At 40.3% G+C, this 16,559-nt stretch overlaps 1 long non-coding RNA gene across 2 annotated transcripts; it reads left to right on the plus strand.

Moving 5' to 3' along the window:
• The first annotated feature begins 8,363 nt into the window (after positions 1–8,363).
• On the plus strand, positions 8,364–15,244 carry LOC108391596 (uncharacterized). 2 transcript variants are annotated; one of them, XR_001851799.3, is made up of 4 exons: positions 8,364–8,423; positions 11,372–11,493; positions 12,601–12,709; positions 14,309–15,244. It is a non-coding gene; the product is annotated as an uncharacterized lncRNA (long non-coding RNA). The 2 variants fall into 2 exon arrangements; XR_005061054.1 differs by lacking the exon at positions 8,364–8,423 and adding an exon at positions 8,988–9,002.
• Positions 15,245–16,559: the final 1,315 nt, after the last annotated feature.

Raw genomic sequence — 16,559 nt, forward strand, 5'->3', positions numbered from 1 at the left:
AAAAAAGACCACATTCTTAGAAGGCCTTTCTATTTCACTCCTTAATGTCAAGGAGCCAATATCTTTACTTTGTAGATGAGGACAATGAAGCCCAGAGAAGGAAAGAAGTTGACCCAAGTGGGTCAGTGGCAAAGCTGGGATCTAGAACTATGTGGTAAGCTTGTCCTATCTAAGCTTTTTTCCTACACCATTCTACGTCTGCATTCTATATTCTCTCTTAGCCCCAATTTAGGATCCAAGCTTCTTTGAACTCTCAGAGAAATAGTCATTAAATAAGTTGAACCTAGTTACTTTTCTAGTAACTTCCCAAGGGACTGAGGTCTGCTTATAGCTTTGCCTTTTGCCTTTACACTACATATTTTCTTCTTCCAGTTCCTCACCCCACAGATTTTTCCCTTCCCTCTGATTTTCATTGCCTTCTCTTCCTTACCTAAGGTTACAGAAATGTCACCCTGATTGAAAATATATTTCTTTTCAAATTTTGTCCCAATATGCTCAGGGGAAAAAAGTAGAGGTTTGTAAGACAATCCAGTTCCTGTACCATCCTATTTTCACCTCTAGTCAGACCCAGATTCTAGATCTTTCACTAAAATCCTACGTGTGCTAGGTATGGAGCCTAAGAAAAGAGAAATCCTTGCCATTTGAAGAAATTTGGACTGGGAAAGGACTGGAGTTGGGAACTGAACGTGTATGGAAAGGATCTTTCAGTAGGCATTTAAATCAGATTTAACAATCATTTATAGGAAGTTTGTTGGATGCTGGAACTTACTCTAGACTCTGGGAATCCTAAAAAGAGTAAGTCAAGACCCCTGCCTAGCAGAGCTCACCTTCTAGCCATGTAAACAGATGACCTAAATGCAATGTGGTCAGGCATAATTTTGATACATATAAAGTACAGGAAACTTTGTCTAGGGGAGCTAGGAGAGGTTTCCTGGAAGAGGTGATAATTGAGCTGAACCTGAAGAACGAACGTAAGATCTTCTTGCAGGATAAATGTGGAGGAGGTCAAGAAACTTTGCAGGTCCACAGAGAGGCATGTGCTAGGTCAGAGATGTACTAGAGTATAGGATGTGATAGTTGGAATACAGGATGGGTGGAGAAGCATGAAGACACAGGTTGTGAAGTATCCTGACCGCTGCTTGACAAATTTTGAACTTTCAGCTTCAGGCAGTGGGGAAACACAGATACTTTTTAAGCAGTGGAGTAACACTATCAGAGCTGTGTTGCTAAGAGACCATCCTAGCAATAAATATCAAACTTCAAGGAGAAAAATATTATCAACTGAAAATGAACATTTTTATATATGTTTTTTCATTTTCATATTAATCATTAGGAACATATCATCCTCTCCCTTAATAATACAGGCACTCTGGGAGCTGACCTCATCACTCCTCATTCATTCAGCTAAAATTTCCTAAACAGTAAGTTACTCTATGCAAAACCTGAGGATACAGAAATTAATTTAGAGGCCCTTGACCTTGAGGGAACCCAAGGCTACAGCATAGGAAAAGCAGGGGAATAAAATATCATGTTATAAGCCAGTGAGTATTATAATTGGGGTATTAATAAAAGTATATAATGGTGGTCAATGATGACTGATCTTTCTACCTTGGAGTCCCTCCATGGAGATATGGATTCCTTCCAGTATAATAAGAAGATTTATTTGAAGCAAATATTCAATATTCAGAGGAATATGTTCAATATTGAATTGGATCTACTTATCTGGAGGTGGGGAGAGATAGAGAGTGAGCAAGCATGCAGAAACACATGCATATACACAAAGAAAAATACAGAGTCCTGAGAAACAATAACATGTAATAAGGAGAAGGAAAAGAAAGAGAAGTCCATAAAGAAAACCAAGGAGAGTGGTCAGGAAGAGAGGCAAATAAGAGGAGTATAGGTAAACAAATTAGCAATTCTCACTGAAAACTGCTCTGGATCAAGTGCTGTGTTAGGCATTAGAGAAACAAATGAAGAGAACAGTCCCTACCATGAGCCATGATCCTCTGGCCGGAAGTTGAACACATCTCATCTGAACTATGTCTGTATGACTTCTGATGATAGAATCCAGTCTGAAGAGGGAGGATATATTCTAAACTAGTTTATGACAGAACTTTAAGAAAGAAGAAATGGCTGGTAGAGTCATCTGCTACAGAGACATTTGAGGAAGATGAGGGCTATAAGAGAGGCTTTTGACTTTGTTGATTAGGAATTCATGGTAATTTGGTGATACAAGATAGCAGGGTCAGTGCAGAAACAAGGACAGAGAACTAACAAAAAGCAAGGTTATGGTGGATTAGGAGGTTAAACAGTGAAGCAATTTTCAGGAACTACTTTTTTAAGAAGGATGTATTGAGTGAACTGAAGAATGATGGAATGGGCATTGGAAAGATATTTTTTTTTAAGTTGGTTGCGACTTGACTGATTACAGGCTGAGAGATCAACACATGAGAGACCGAATAGGATGACATTTGAGAAGAGGCCATTGGATTGATGAGTTTTGTGAGAGCAGAGACTGTAGAGCTGTGGAAGCAGGTGATATGGGAGTGCCCCTAATTTCAGTCCTAAAGACCCTTTGCTTGGCTTAGGGGTTAAAGTGGAGGTTCAAAAGAGGCACCAGAGGTTGGAGGCTGCAATTTGCAATTCAGAGAAGAGTGGAGGAGAAGTAGGATAAGGGGAGAGAAAGTTGATTTAAACCATAACAAGCATGGTTCAGATGAGATGAGCAGGATCAGCTTCCTGTCAGAGGAGCATAATCTATGGCAGAGAAGTGAAAGAATCTCTGTATTTTCAACCTCCCAAAACTTACAATTATCCCTCTGCTTTGAAATAAAAATTGGTATGGTCCAGCCTGTAGGCAGTAGAAGGTACTAAAATGCCTCTTCCAAGTGGCTTGTGGTATAGAAGAAAGAAAAGTTGGTTTAAAATCCAAGTTTTCTGCTTACTGAATCATTTGAGCTCTATGAACTTCACTTTTCTTATCTGTGGAAAGAGGAGAACTCCAATCTCCTAGAATGGTTGTGGGGATTATATGAGAGGATGTGCATAAAGCATCCAGCACAGTGTCTGGGACAAGGTAGCCATTAGTTAACTGTTGGTTTCCTTCCCACACTTCCTCTGTTTCCCTAGTCCTATCAGCACAGTCCTATCATCCTTCCCCCTGTTTATTCTTAATAGATAATGAGAATATGTGAAAACCTGTGGATGCTGGGAATCTATGCAATGATGTCCAAGAGCTTACCATCTCCTGGAGAGTCAAGCTGGAGAGAGAGGCCTGCAAAGTGCCCCTCCTCCCACCTCCATTGCTAAGCACTGAGATAAGCCAGGTAGCTTCCAGGAAGTCTGATAGCATCAGTGGATCAGAGAAATAGTCCTAATATGTGGTTTGAGACACTCTGAGCAGTCATAGCTTTGCTTAATACAGTGAAGCAGTATCTGAATACAATGCTGAAAGCAGCAACAGATCCCACTACAAGTCCCACAGAGATTTATTCTCAGGTTCAGGTCCAGCCTCAAAGATCCCTGGAGTGACAGCCACCCATAGAGACCCAAAGCAGGTCCAGAGAAATCCCTAGTCACATAAAAAGGAATCATTCCCCATACTTGTATTATCATTTTACAGTTTAGAAAGCTTTATTCACATATTAGGTGAGGATTAATCTGTAAGTATACATTTGTATGTGTTTAATATAAAATAATAATGTTTAAAATAAAATTACATAACACAATTATTATAATAATTAAAATATATAATATGAACTGATTTATAATTAATACTAATATTTAATATGTATACTAAAGAATCCAAAGCCTAGAGAGCTTTACTTAGTCTGGATCATCCTTCAGATCTCAATTTTGGACAGTTTTGAAGAAAAACTTTCCTAAACTCTTATACCACATTAGATTTACTATTATTTTCTCTTATAATGCACTCTATTTATCATACATAATACTTTGTATTTTTATGTTGGTAAGTGCCTCTTTCCCTCACTAGAGTATGAGTTCCAAAAGAGCAAGGTCCTGTTCAGTCATATTATCTTTGGTATTTGTCACCCAGACCTTTTGAAAAAATCATGAATGAGAGAAGAGGACTCTTAAAGACTATGTCGTCTACCACATTAAAAAGAAGAAAAAGAAGATAAAATAAGGGAATTACCCAGGTTCATACTACAAGGAATGGCATAGCTGGCATGGAACTCAGTCTCCCGATACTCTGTCCAGGGCTTTTTCAATGCATCATTAATCCTGATTACATTTAGGCCCCAGCTCATCAGGAACCAGGGTTAAGGAAAGGCCATGGCATTCAATATTTAGATGTCACTTCATTTTCAGACCTGCTCAACAGGGATGCTTCTTTTTCATCAACAAATACTTATTGAGCACCTACTATCAAGAATACACAGTCCTAGGCACTAGGGATATTGTTATCAATAAGATAGAATCACTACTCTCATGGAACTTTACAAAGGACACAGACAAATAACAATGTAAAATGCCGCCAGAAACTTTTATATTATATGCAAAGGGAAAATCACTTTAATATATAAATAACTCCAAAAATCAATTAAGGGAAATAAATCAGCAGATTAATAGAAAACTAGGTATAATAGGCATGGCTCTTACCTTCACGGAGCTTGTAATCTAGTAGAAAAACCCCTTTCCCTCCAAGGCAAGGGGAGTGGCTGGGCTGCAAGGTTTTAGAGGGCCAAAGGAAATGGTGAGCTCTTGAGTATTCTTTCTCATGCTTTCCTAGGGCACAGCTAATAAATATTTGAATCTCAGCTCTTCCACTTACTAAATATGTGAGGAAAATTGCTTAATTTGAGTTTAGGTGTCCTCATTTGTAAAATGAGAGTAATACTTATTCTACATGGTAGTTAAGAGTAATAAGGGATATAATGTGAGAGTACTTGGTTCCTAATAAGTCCTCAACAAAACTTGTGTTTCCTTCCATTTCCCACTTCTCATTCTGCCTAGAACTGAGAATTCAGGAGCAGTGCCCCTTCTTAGGACAATATATAGCTTTTTAGCTGCTTACCTTGTATTACCTGGCCTTGACAGTAGCTCTCAGGTATACTGCTTTACTAAAATACCATAATGTACCTATTTATTAGCTCTATTTTTAAGTGGGCAAATGAATAGCCAGAAATATTAGTAATTTACCCAAGGCCGCACAGCTGGAAAGTATCAAACTAGAATTCAAATCCCAGTCTTTGAACTTCAATTTCAATGCCTTTGTCACTGTAGCACAAGGCCTCACGTGACAGCCTGCAATGCCTGTCGCCAGTCAAGAGCCCACTGTGAGTGTCTTTAATATTTTTTATTCCCAAGTTAACCTAATTGTAACACTATTTAACAGTAAGAGATATTTGTCCATCTGTATTGTAATATCTGCTTTTGGGTTGGAAAATTCAGGTTGTACATTTGAGGTTGTGAACTTCCTATTGCCACACAAATTGTGAGGGTTGACTCTCAAGATGAAATTGTGGAAACTGACATATGCAAATATAAGACAGGAACATTAAAGAAAAGAGTCATGGTGACTAACCCTATAGAGAAGTATGTAGGAATTGTCTCCTAAATCAGTGCTAAACCAAGTTCTAGCATCCTAGTTTTAGATGTTTAGCTGTAGTGTAAGCTCAAGTATTTGGCCTAAATTATCTTTGTGTACCCCCAAATGCACCATCTTTGCCCTTCCTTTAGTCAATGGAAATGCTGGGAAGGTTAAAATGATCTGTTTGTGCCAAATCAGTGACATCAGGGGCACCAACCTGAGTCTGAATTAGGCATATATATTCTAAAGAAATTCCATTTTATTCCTTTCAAATATATGCAGTGGCTATTGGAAGTTGGTTCCTCCTTCCTTCTTTTCCCATCCATTCAAAACTGCTGCCTAGAGGTTTTTACCCTTGGGTGCATCATTTTATGAAACAGATGAGAATGGTTGAGTAGGGTCACTTCATTTGTTTCCATTACAGATAGAAGCTTCTGAAGGTCTCTGCCTGGGAATAAGGTACAGGAAGTGAAGAGTGGAACCAGTTTGCTTATCTAAGTCTTTAAATAACTCTCCAGAATTCCTACCTTATTTATTTTTTCTTTCTAAGCTAAGCAAATATGAGCTTCAGCTCAGCCTGCCTAATGAACATAACTTGGAAATTGAGGGTTTTCTGGATAAAATTGCCCTTGTAGACAGAGATAAATAACTTGAATTTGATATTTATTAGCCAGAGTCATACTCCATTTCTGTAGATGGCTTAGAAATTCTTACCCTTCATAAATTATTGCATTACATTTAAATCCTGCCTCTGTTTACTAGCTGTTTTACTCTAGGGAAGTGAAGTGATCTACCTGAATCTCAGTTCCTCATCTGTCAAATGGGTATAATTATAGTATCTCCCTCATAATTATTGTGGGGCTATTATATAAACTGATATATGTAAATGACTTGAGACAGTGCTTTGTAAGTTCACAATACATGCTTATTATTATTATAGTACAAAATGAATATCCTGGTAGGTCCAAGATTTTGCCTGATTTTTCCTCGAGTACTTTTGGTGTGTTGGATAGGACGTTGGGCCACTATTATTCTAATATGTCTATAGATATTCAAATATATCATTACGCTTATATTTACCCTGTTACATCAGTGGTCCTTCCATTCACACAAGCTATGTTCTTCCTTATCTCTGCACTTGTACTCATAATCTTCCATGTGCCTGTAATGTCCTTATCTAACTGTTGATCTTATTATTCTTCAGGGATCTTTACAGATGCTGCCTTTTCTGTGAAGTCTTTTGTCCAATTCCCAAAAGAAAGGGAATTAAACTTTCTTTTCATGGCCTAGGCTTCAAAATTCTTTGTATTAGAGATGGAAAGGCACAGTATCACCTCTACTTTCTCTGGCTTCTCATGCCTCACTGGATAAGTTTCAAATCCTCAACATAACATACAAGGCTTTCACTAATTTGCCCCTACTTACCTCTCCTACCTTGCTTCAAGCTGCTATCCTTCAATCACCCTATTCCAGGTCACACCAGCCTCTTTATCCTCCTGGAATATGACACATTTTTTCCCATTTTGGAGCCCTTACACATGTTGTTTCTTCTGCCTGGAATGGCTTTTCTCCAATTATTCACTTGTCTCACTCCTCATTCTTCAGTCTCATTTCAAAAGTTACTTTTTCTAAGAGGTTTCCTTGACCTATCCAATCCTTGTGGATTAAGTTCTCTTGTATGTATTCTCCCAGTTCTCTGTGCCTCCTCCTTTTTATCATATGTACTTGTTAATTATTTGTTTAACAACTCTTTTTCCACCACACTGCAAGTGACAAGGAGACAGACATCTTATTTCTCTTGTTCATCTCTGTATGTGGAGTGCCTCACACCATACCTGCTACTTAGAAAACATTCAACATATATGTACTGAGTGAAGTAATTTAGTCTAGTCTTATTGAAGAGATGGAAGTATGAAGACCCATAGACGGAGAGAGATTTACTCAGGGTCACACAGAAAATCAGTGACAAAGAAAAGACTGTAGCCCAAGTCTCTTGACTTTCAGTGCAGTGCTCTTTTCCATGCACCTCCACTATATTGCTTGTTTCTTCTACATGCTTTCTATCAATCTGGCTCTTGGACTAGGCTGTGAACTCCTTGAGGGCAGGAACCGTATCTTATATGTGTGCTGGCCAATGTTGTAGCTACTAGCTACATGTGGCAACTGAACACTGAAAACATGGCTAGTCCAAATTGCTATGTACTATAAGTATTAAACACATACAATACTTCAAACAATGTGAACTATCTCACTGATTTTTTTTTACATTGCTTGTAGGTTAAGATAACATTTGGGGTGCATTGGGTTAAATAAAATATATTATCAAAGTTACTTTCACCTGTTTATCTTTCAAATTTTAATGTGGAAATTAGAAAATTTGTGGTTCATATTATATTTCTATTAAATATATATTATTGCTTTGTTGTATATTTATTTTTTCCCTTGGTGCCAAGCACAGAGTTTTGCATCTAGTAAATGCTCAACACACTGTTGTTGAATAAAGTTGAACTGTAGTTGGTAAGTTAATTGCTGCCACCTTTTTTGTCATCATCACTGGGTTTGTGGGAAACCTCACAATGAACCCTTTGTTCCCAGACCGAGGGGTACATGAAGTTCTTCAATCCTGGCTTGGGGTGCCCTGTACATTGCGTTAGCCTTTGGGTTTCTTTTCAGAGGAAGCTCCAGTGCAATCATATGCACAGCAATCACCAGGGTTGAAATGGAGTGTGTGGACACCAGTCTCTTGCACAAGAAGTGGCTTCAACTTTGCAGTTGTTCCTTGGGCCTCTTTTTGACAGGCTTCCAGTGGAAGATGGGACTGCAGATGAAAAGGGAAATGAACTTGAGGCTGAAGAGGACCTTCATGGAGGTGAGATAAGCTAAATAATGTGGGGACCTTGGGCTATAAGGTCTCCTGCATTTGTTTATGCACTGATACATTCATTTGCTCAACTCACAGTTCTGTGGCAACTATTTCATTCACAGCCCTGTGGAGAAAAGAAAAGATCAAACACAGTTCCTATTTTGGGCAGTTTTTAGTCTTCTGGGAAAAATAGACACATAAGTATGGTATGGACAATTTCTTGAGATTAGAAGCAGGAAATGCAGGGAGCAACTAATTTCACTGAAAGAGGGGTGGTAAGAGGAGGCTTTCCAGAGATAGTGAGCATGATTATTTTCTCTATGCATCTTTTCAGATCTAGCTAAAATCCTATTTTTCTAAGAACCATTTGAATCATCACTACCTCCTGACCCCCTGTCCTGGAAGAATCATGCCTTTACCCACTCCTCTACTAGCTTTGTACATTTGTCAGATCACTTGTCTCACGCTGTAGAAAGACATAATTCTTTGGGTACATGCCTGTGTCCTTTTCCCTTCCAGCCCTAGTCTCCCTTAATATGATGTGGTGATGGAGGCTCAGACAAGCTGTGCATGATTTTTTCAAAGGTATGTAGTTAATAAGTTCCAGAGCTGGGTCTACAACTCAGAGGCTATAACCTAGAGTCTAAGACACAGAGACTGACTCAAAATTCACTGTTCTTTCCATTATATCACTGAGTGAATAAATGAATGTGTTGCAGTGTGGGACCCCAGCACTGCCTGCCTGCTCCCCACATCCAACTCTCTTCTCCCTCATCCCCCTACATAGACATAGCCCAATCAAAGAGTACCCAAAATGGGAGGACTTTATGTCTTTTGGTTAGACAACAGACCTAAAGTAAAAGTGCCCTTTGTGCTGTTGCTGCAAAGTTGTCACTTCTCAACATGCTTTGTATTTGTGAGGTAAAGAGGAGCCCCAAGGAGTCCAAAGCTCTTTGCTCCAATTCAAGTCTTCTGCATAGATGGCATAATTTGTCTATCCTCCTGGCTCCTAATACTCTCCTTAATGTACCTATTATGGGGCTCAGCATGGCCACCATTAATTCTACTTTATGTGAAGACATTGTCTCCAGAGGCCAGTAGATACCTTAACTGATAACTGAGATAAAAAGGAGTGGTTTGCTGTACTTAATCTCCATGGTGTGAGAAGGGCAGGTCCCACCCTAGTGAAGTGCCTGGAGGAAAAGCCTGTCTCCACCCCATGCTTTGGTCATAAAGCAAAAAGAAAAAGGAAATGAATCTTTCTAGAAGCCACATCTGGGGAAACTGGTCTCAGGACCAAGCCAATGAATTATTATCGTAGAAGGAAGTTTTCTGCAGAATAGTGTGAGTGCAAGTGAATCCTTATCTCAGACTGACCCTAGAGCCTCTAGGCCCTGCAACCACAGGGAAACCCATAGTGATGGAGGGGCAGGGATAGAGGGTGTTATGAAGGATTCAGGAAATGTTTGAGTTGAAGAGGCCACCAAGATCATCTGATCCAATCTCTGTTGGTTAAGTGGGAAACCAAGGCTAAAGGAAGGAACAGAACCAACAGACCTGGGACTATGGCACTGGACTCCTGGCTCTCAGAATATGGTCTCTTCTCTTAAACCTGAATTTATAATACTACATGTAGTATGGAAAGATTATTCACCAGGGTTTGAGTACTGCCCAGGATCCTACTTCTGCTATATAGATTAAGGGCTGGGAGTTGGGCACTGCAATCACTCAAGGTGATCCCAATTGTACCCTGAAAGCATTGCAAAAATTACCTCTCCCATGGCTGTTATCAGGATTCATGTTGTAGAGCACTGCATAATGGGAATCCAAAATCTTTCTGGCTATGAACAGGGATTGCCCAAAGGTTGCAAACACAATCTGCTAGGAAGCCGCTCACTTTCTTCTGATAACTTTCATGTCTCTCATGAAGCCTGAAGGTCACAGTGGAACTTTGGGGTCTGGCACCGTCTTATCATTCTCTAGGTAAACTACTTTCTTCTTTTCTTGTGACCAATGTGAAAGAGTAGAAAAAGCCTAACATTTGGAGTCAGAAAGATGTTAGGGCAAATCCTGTCTTCTTCATTAGTTCTTAGTTTTGTGTTCTTAGGCAAGTCACTTTACTTCTTTGTGTCCAGTTTCCTCACCTATAAATACACATAATGATAATACCATACCAAAATGTTGTTGGTTAAATGAGTTAACACATGTAAAACACATAATAAATACATTAGTAGATGTGAATTTCCTTCTGTAAGCCCCTTGGATGCCAGAATGTGATCTCTGGTCAGAGCTTTGCCAACAGGTCCAGCTTCATTGGCATGGTGACCTGTAGAGTTTCACAGGGCCCCATTCTTGGCTTAATGTTCTGCTATCACTATCCTGAAATTCTTAATGTTTTTAATGAGGCTTCTCATTTTCCTTTTGTATTGAGCCCTGCAAATTATATAGCTGTTCCAGCGGAAACACCAGGCCAAGGGAGAGTATTAGGTAAAACACCCTAAAATGAGTATTTTCGGGATTCTGACAGAGTGAGAAAACCTATTATTTGGAATTGATAGAAATGAATTTAACTTCCAGCTATGCTGCTAATTTGCTTTTTGTTATCAGGCATGTACTTTTTTCCTTCAGAATGTCCATTTATCAATTTTGATACTGGGATTTTCATTTGATAATATCTCAGCTCTGACAATCCAGGATTCCCTCATTAACTCTGGGGAAACCTCCCTGATCCATAGTCAGAGCCTAGGGCAGCCAGGGGCTTTCCCCTCCAACTCTTTGCAACTTGAGGAGCCAGTATCTGTTGGAGGTCATTTGGGAGTGGTTAGGGGCATGGCAGTGGGTACTGTTGCTGCAGTAGTAGACCCTTTCACAACAACACTGTTTTGTCATTTTGCACCCAGATTTCCGTTGGCTAACCTCAGCCTTATCTTCCTCATTTCTGTTTCCTTTTGAAGACACCCAGGGACCTTCAAAACTCACGACCTTCCTGCTCAAGGCATAAAGCCCACTTCCCTCTGGTCTCTGCAGGTTGCGAACCTGTGCCTCCTCGAAGACCAAGGAACCACTCTAGCAACAGGTATAGTATCCATTTGTCATCTCTGCATGGATTCCCAAGCTGGGGCAGTGTCCATGGCTATTAGGGGTGGCTTAGACCTGCTCATGCCATTTTCCTTGGGCCCTCCTTAGGGATCCTGGGTCATGGGTGGGCGAAAAGAAGGTTCCCATTAGTCTTCTATCTTGGAACTTTTAATGGTGAAAAGGGAGGCTGACATTTCTTTCTGAAACAGGTTGCTTAAGAGAAGCCACATAGAAGTGGAATGTTCTTTGGAGCCAGGAGTTAGGAAATTTTAGTAGCAGTCCTGGTTTTGCCATTTACCCATTATACATGTTTGAGCAAACCCTTTCTCTGTTCTAAGACTTATTTTTTGGTCTCTTCTGCAGAAAAGAGGAGGGGAAGGAATAAATGAATAGTGCCTAAAGACTCTTAGTTTTTATATCCCTTATTTTCATGGTTGTTCAGCTCTCATTTAAGAAAGAACTTGAGAGTGATGCTGAGTAAGTATCTCTGTGTGGGGCTGAACAGGGCCTTGAACCATGCCTGCAAAAAAAATCCAGACTTCTCCCAGTAAGAGGTGGCCTAATTGGGTCAGTTGCAGAGTATAGGTTCTGCTGCTTGTAAAGGTGTGCTAGCTTTCCCAGAGTAGATCAGGGGACAAATGATATTTTATGTAGTATAACAGACCAGGAAAAGAGCTTTCAGAGTCTCTCATTATCATTCCATGTATATATCCATCTTTTCTTCCTATGGGTTTGACCAGCCTTTCTCAACTGAACCTATTTTCTTGTGTATACTCTATTGGATAGGGATAGACTAGAACATCAAAAGTGGAAATTAAACAAATCTAGTTTCAACTCAGCTACTGACTCTTTCCATTAGAACTGTGATTGCATGGTCTATATGGCTCTTCAACTACCATTGTACTAAGAAGGACTCTTTAGCAACCCCACACCTCTCTTCTTTTTGATGAAGTCAGAAAAGGTGTTCAGGAGGTTGTGGGCACCTCCAGTTTACCCAGGTCTTCTCACTGGAGCTGTTAACCAATTAAGGTGAAGACAGAAAAAAGGACGGTACCAGCCCAGCTCTCTCTCCCATGCCACCCTGAATTCAAACTCTATTCATCAGCTTCCTTGACTGGCCTCCATCCACTGCTCCAGGGACTGACCCAAGGTATCTTCAGGATCCTATAGAGGAGGCTTTGGAAAGCTTACCAGTTTCCTAACTACTCTTCAAGGTAAGTCTTCTTTTCCCTATTTCCAGAGAAGACATCAGAAGCTCCGAGAAAGATTTGCCCAACTCCATGATTGGCTAGTTGTTGCCCAAGGCAACATTAGGATCTAAGTTTGTCTGATTCTTTCCACTATACTATATCTGGTGACTATGATTGTTGCTTTGGCTAAAAGAGCCACACTTCTGGGTGCCTGGGGATGGCTTAGATAAGTAGAGAGGGAAACAAAGGGATAGATGGAAAAGTCAGTTTACAGCCTTAAGTTTGAAGTTACTCCCAGATCTCAAATTAGAGGTACATGTTACCCCCTCGCCAACATACATTCAACTAAAAGACTTAAGATTTAAATTTAAAAAATCTTACCTTTTATAGAAAGACAACCCCCTTTGCCTTATCTTAGCTGGGACAGGGCCTTTTGGCCTCAGAGGGGAGTTTCCCATTCCTGATAACCTTGGAATGTTTCTCACTTTTCATGGCAGTATTTAATATAGGCCAGCTACTTTCTCACAGACCAACTACTACATCTAGGAAGGGGAGAATTTTGACATAGACTACCTAGAATTTTTTGGAATAGAATCTGAGTGTTGTCAAGGGAATTCTCCCAGAAGTTCCAGGCCTGACCATGCTCCTGGAAGCTTCCTTATTTTCCTGACGGCTATAGGTTGAGGGATCCCAATGCCTATCTTTTGCCATTCTTGTTGATGTGTCTCCCTTTTCTCAGAGAGATAACAGAACAGTGAGTTAAAAGGATCAATGAGGAAAGCTGGGGGGCACAATGGGGTGATATAGGGAACAGCCCTAAAAGGAACAGTTTGTATGACCTTTAGCAACTATCTTCTCTAGTATGAGCCTTTGTTTCCTCATTTATAACATTTATAACATGAGTAGGTCAAACTAGATGATGGTCCTTTTATAGTTGCCATTTTAGAGTCCTGATGGGACAAAGGGACCATATTAGGCAAGGCTGATGACATAAGAAATTCCTGTTTCATGTGTCCTGACCCTTTCAAATCAATTGTCAATGGTTCTTGCTTTCTTGCTGGTAGTACAGTCACCATTTTTTTGAACATTTGTTATATATTTCTCACAATAACTTATTAGGTAAGTACTGTATTTATACACATTTTGTAGATATGGAAAACAAGCTCAGAGGAGAAATTACCCAAGGTTTCCAGAGCCAGGATTCAAACCCATGTTTAATCTTAAAGCACAGGTTCATAACTAGAGCACTGTTAGAATATAGAGTGTTGAGAAGTAGCTGCATGGACACCGACTCTGGAGCCTGGTCCTTTCCCAAGGTCAGGAAGGTAGGGCAGTAACCAAATTGTTCTCTCTATGCTGCATAGAGGAGGCTACTGAAGCTCAGGACATCTACAAATGCCATAGCTATAAGACTTATACTTGAGGACCTCCGTAGCTGACACTGGGGCCTCATCTGTGGTCTCAACTGGGCCTTCTCTACATACACTCAAGATCTATCTTCTGATTAGGAGACTTTATGCCTATTTTTCTCACTTCCTTATTCTGGTCTTTATCTAGTCCCTACAGCCTCTGCTGTTTCCCTGGGGCTCAGGATGTGACTTGTTTTTCTCTTTTCCCTTCTAGGATTACATCTCTCAGGAAGAGCTCACCTCCTGTTGAAGCTCCTGGCCCAGGCTTCTGCAGTGCCATGCTCCGTGTATTTGACAAGCTGAGTTGGACACTCCATGTGGTAGAGTGTCAGTTTGTCAAATACCCCAAGTGTGGCACATGCTTAACATCGTAGGCCAGGACAGTTGGGATACAACAATAGACTGCCAGCTGGACACAAGAATGCTCAGCAAAGCCCTTACAAGTTATTTTCAGTCACTTGGAAGGATCTGAAGCACTGTATCTGAGGGTGCCAGGGGAAAAATGAGGCAGCTCTGGGAACTACAGCCTTGGGCTGTGTCTATATATAGTATGGGAACCTGAGGGGGCACAGCAGTCTTGAGAAGGTATACAGGGAACAGTGATGGAAGTGCTCCTTGATACATTATTTTCTTTCTTCATGTTCCCCTATTAGAGTGTCCCAGCAAGGACACTAGAGTTCTCATACAAGTATCATGGTGGGGCTTAGAAACACCTTCTCTGACATTCAGCCTTGGCTTTCAAACACACTGAACTTACCTGTCTCTCTCCTTTTCTGCATGCCTTTTCTTCTTCTGGGAACCATCTTCTCCATTTCTCTCCACTTGCCCCATTCTTTCTCATTCTTCCTGACTCAGCTAAAGTCTCCCCAGGGAGTTTTAAAAGTCAACCTGTACTCTTTCCTTTTTTTATTCTCAAAGCTCTCCTTGCTTGGGTCCTTGTATTTTCCCTTTTGTCGTGGCTCAATGGCACTTTTTGAATTGTTGGTGAACTTTTCCAGGGGATATTTTTGAATCCCCCACTAGACTGTGAGCTTCTAGATGACAAGACTGTGTCCTTGATTATTGTTTCCCCATTCCATTCCTACTTTAGCCCTTATCTCAATACTCTGGTTGTAGAAATTATTCAATAAATATTTACTGATTGATTGACTTTTCACTAGTCCATTAGATTTTGGCCTTTGGGGAAAATTCCACTCAGGAATTTTGTGAGAAAAATTATATCGTGGTCACCACAATGTTACAAGGTGTGTGAAGTAATTGCCAAAATGGAGGGTTTTCTTCCTGTGAAATAAAGTCAAGGACTGGAGAAGGAGGACAAAATGTAGGCTTAGAAGAAACATTTTCCTAGTCTATATGATTGTGGATTTTCTTTTTTTCTGTGGGTCATCTACTGGGTCTAATGTTCAATGCAACAAAATTTGGGAAACTGCCTTAGAGGAACTTTCTATCTTTCCTGTCTTTTGGAGATCTCTTTTTTACTTCTCTACTTTCTCCTGACCAGTCACCTGCCTAAGACATATCTTATGTTATCATCCTATTTTTGTTTAGCCTATTCTAACCCTATACGTAGGACTCTTTTATTAATTTGTCTTGTTAAACTCTAAGCTTTTGGGGAAAGATGATCTCTAGAAGTTTCCTGCTGAAATGAATATATGCTCTTAGGAGTACACAGATCTGATTTCTGGCTTCTGTTCTACCACAGAGTTGATGTGTGTTACTTTAGACAAGTCATTGTTCCTCTCTCGGCTTCATTTCCTCATTTTTAATATGGGAGAGTTAGAATTAGTAATCTTTAAGGTAAGACAAGAGACTCTGATATATCCATGGGGGTCCACAGCTTCTATGGAAAGGGTTTTCTGGATTTGGAGCTCTTTTGGCCAATGGAAATGAACCTAGGAATTCTCTCCCAAACCTCAGTAATTCCTTTCTTTAAGGTTAATAGTATAATGGCAGTTTTCAAAGGCTGTAGAGTCTGGACACAGAGCTGTTTAATGAAGGAAGCTGAGGTTTCCATTGGGTGGGGGATAGATTTGTTTCATAGATTTGTAAGCATGATGGGGAAGAAGAGGTTGCTTTTGTCACCAGCTGTATGAAGCTGGCATCTGGGGATGAGGAAAATGCTGAGCTTTTGACCATGGGCTTGGTAGGTTAGAGGTGGTAAAGTGGATGACTCCTCCTTGTGAACTATTGTGTACTGTTGTGACTTCTGTAATCATTCAAAGGGGGAGCAGTTCTTGGTGAAACCTGGGCTGACCTTGGGGCTGCATTGGAACTAGAGAGGCAACCTGTTAGCTTCTATGAAAAGTGAAGTTGATTTGACATGAATTACATGAGGGAAAGGAAACAGTGTTGGCCTGGCCCAGAACAGGTCCCAATAGAGGAGACTGATTTAAAGGTATATGCATAGGTGTATACACAGACACACAAACACACAGACACACAGACACACACACACACACACACAC

Source organism: Manis javanica, chromosome X, assembly GCF_040802235.1.
Source record: "Manis javanica isolate MJ-LG chromosome X, MJ_LKY, whole genome shotgun sequence".
In the NCBI taxonomy this organism is placed as follows: Eukaryota; Metazoa; Chordata; class Mammalia; order Pholidota; family Manidae; genus Manis; species Manis javanica.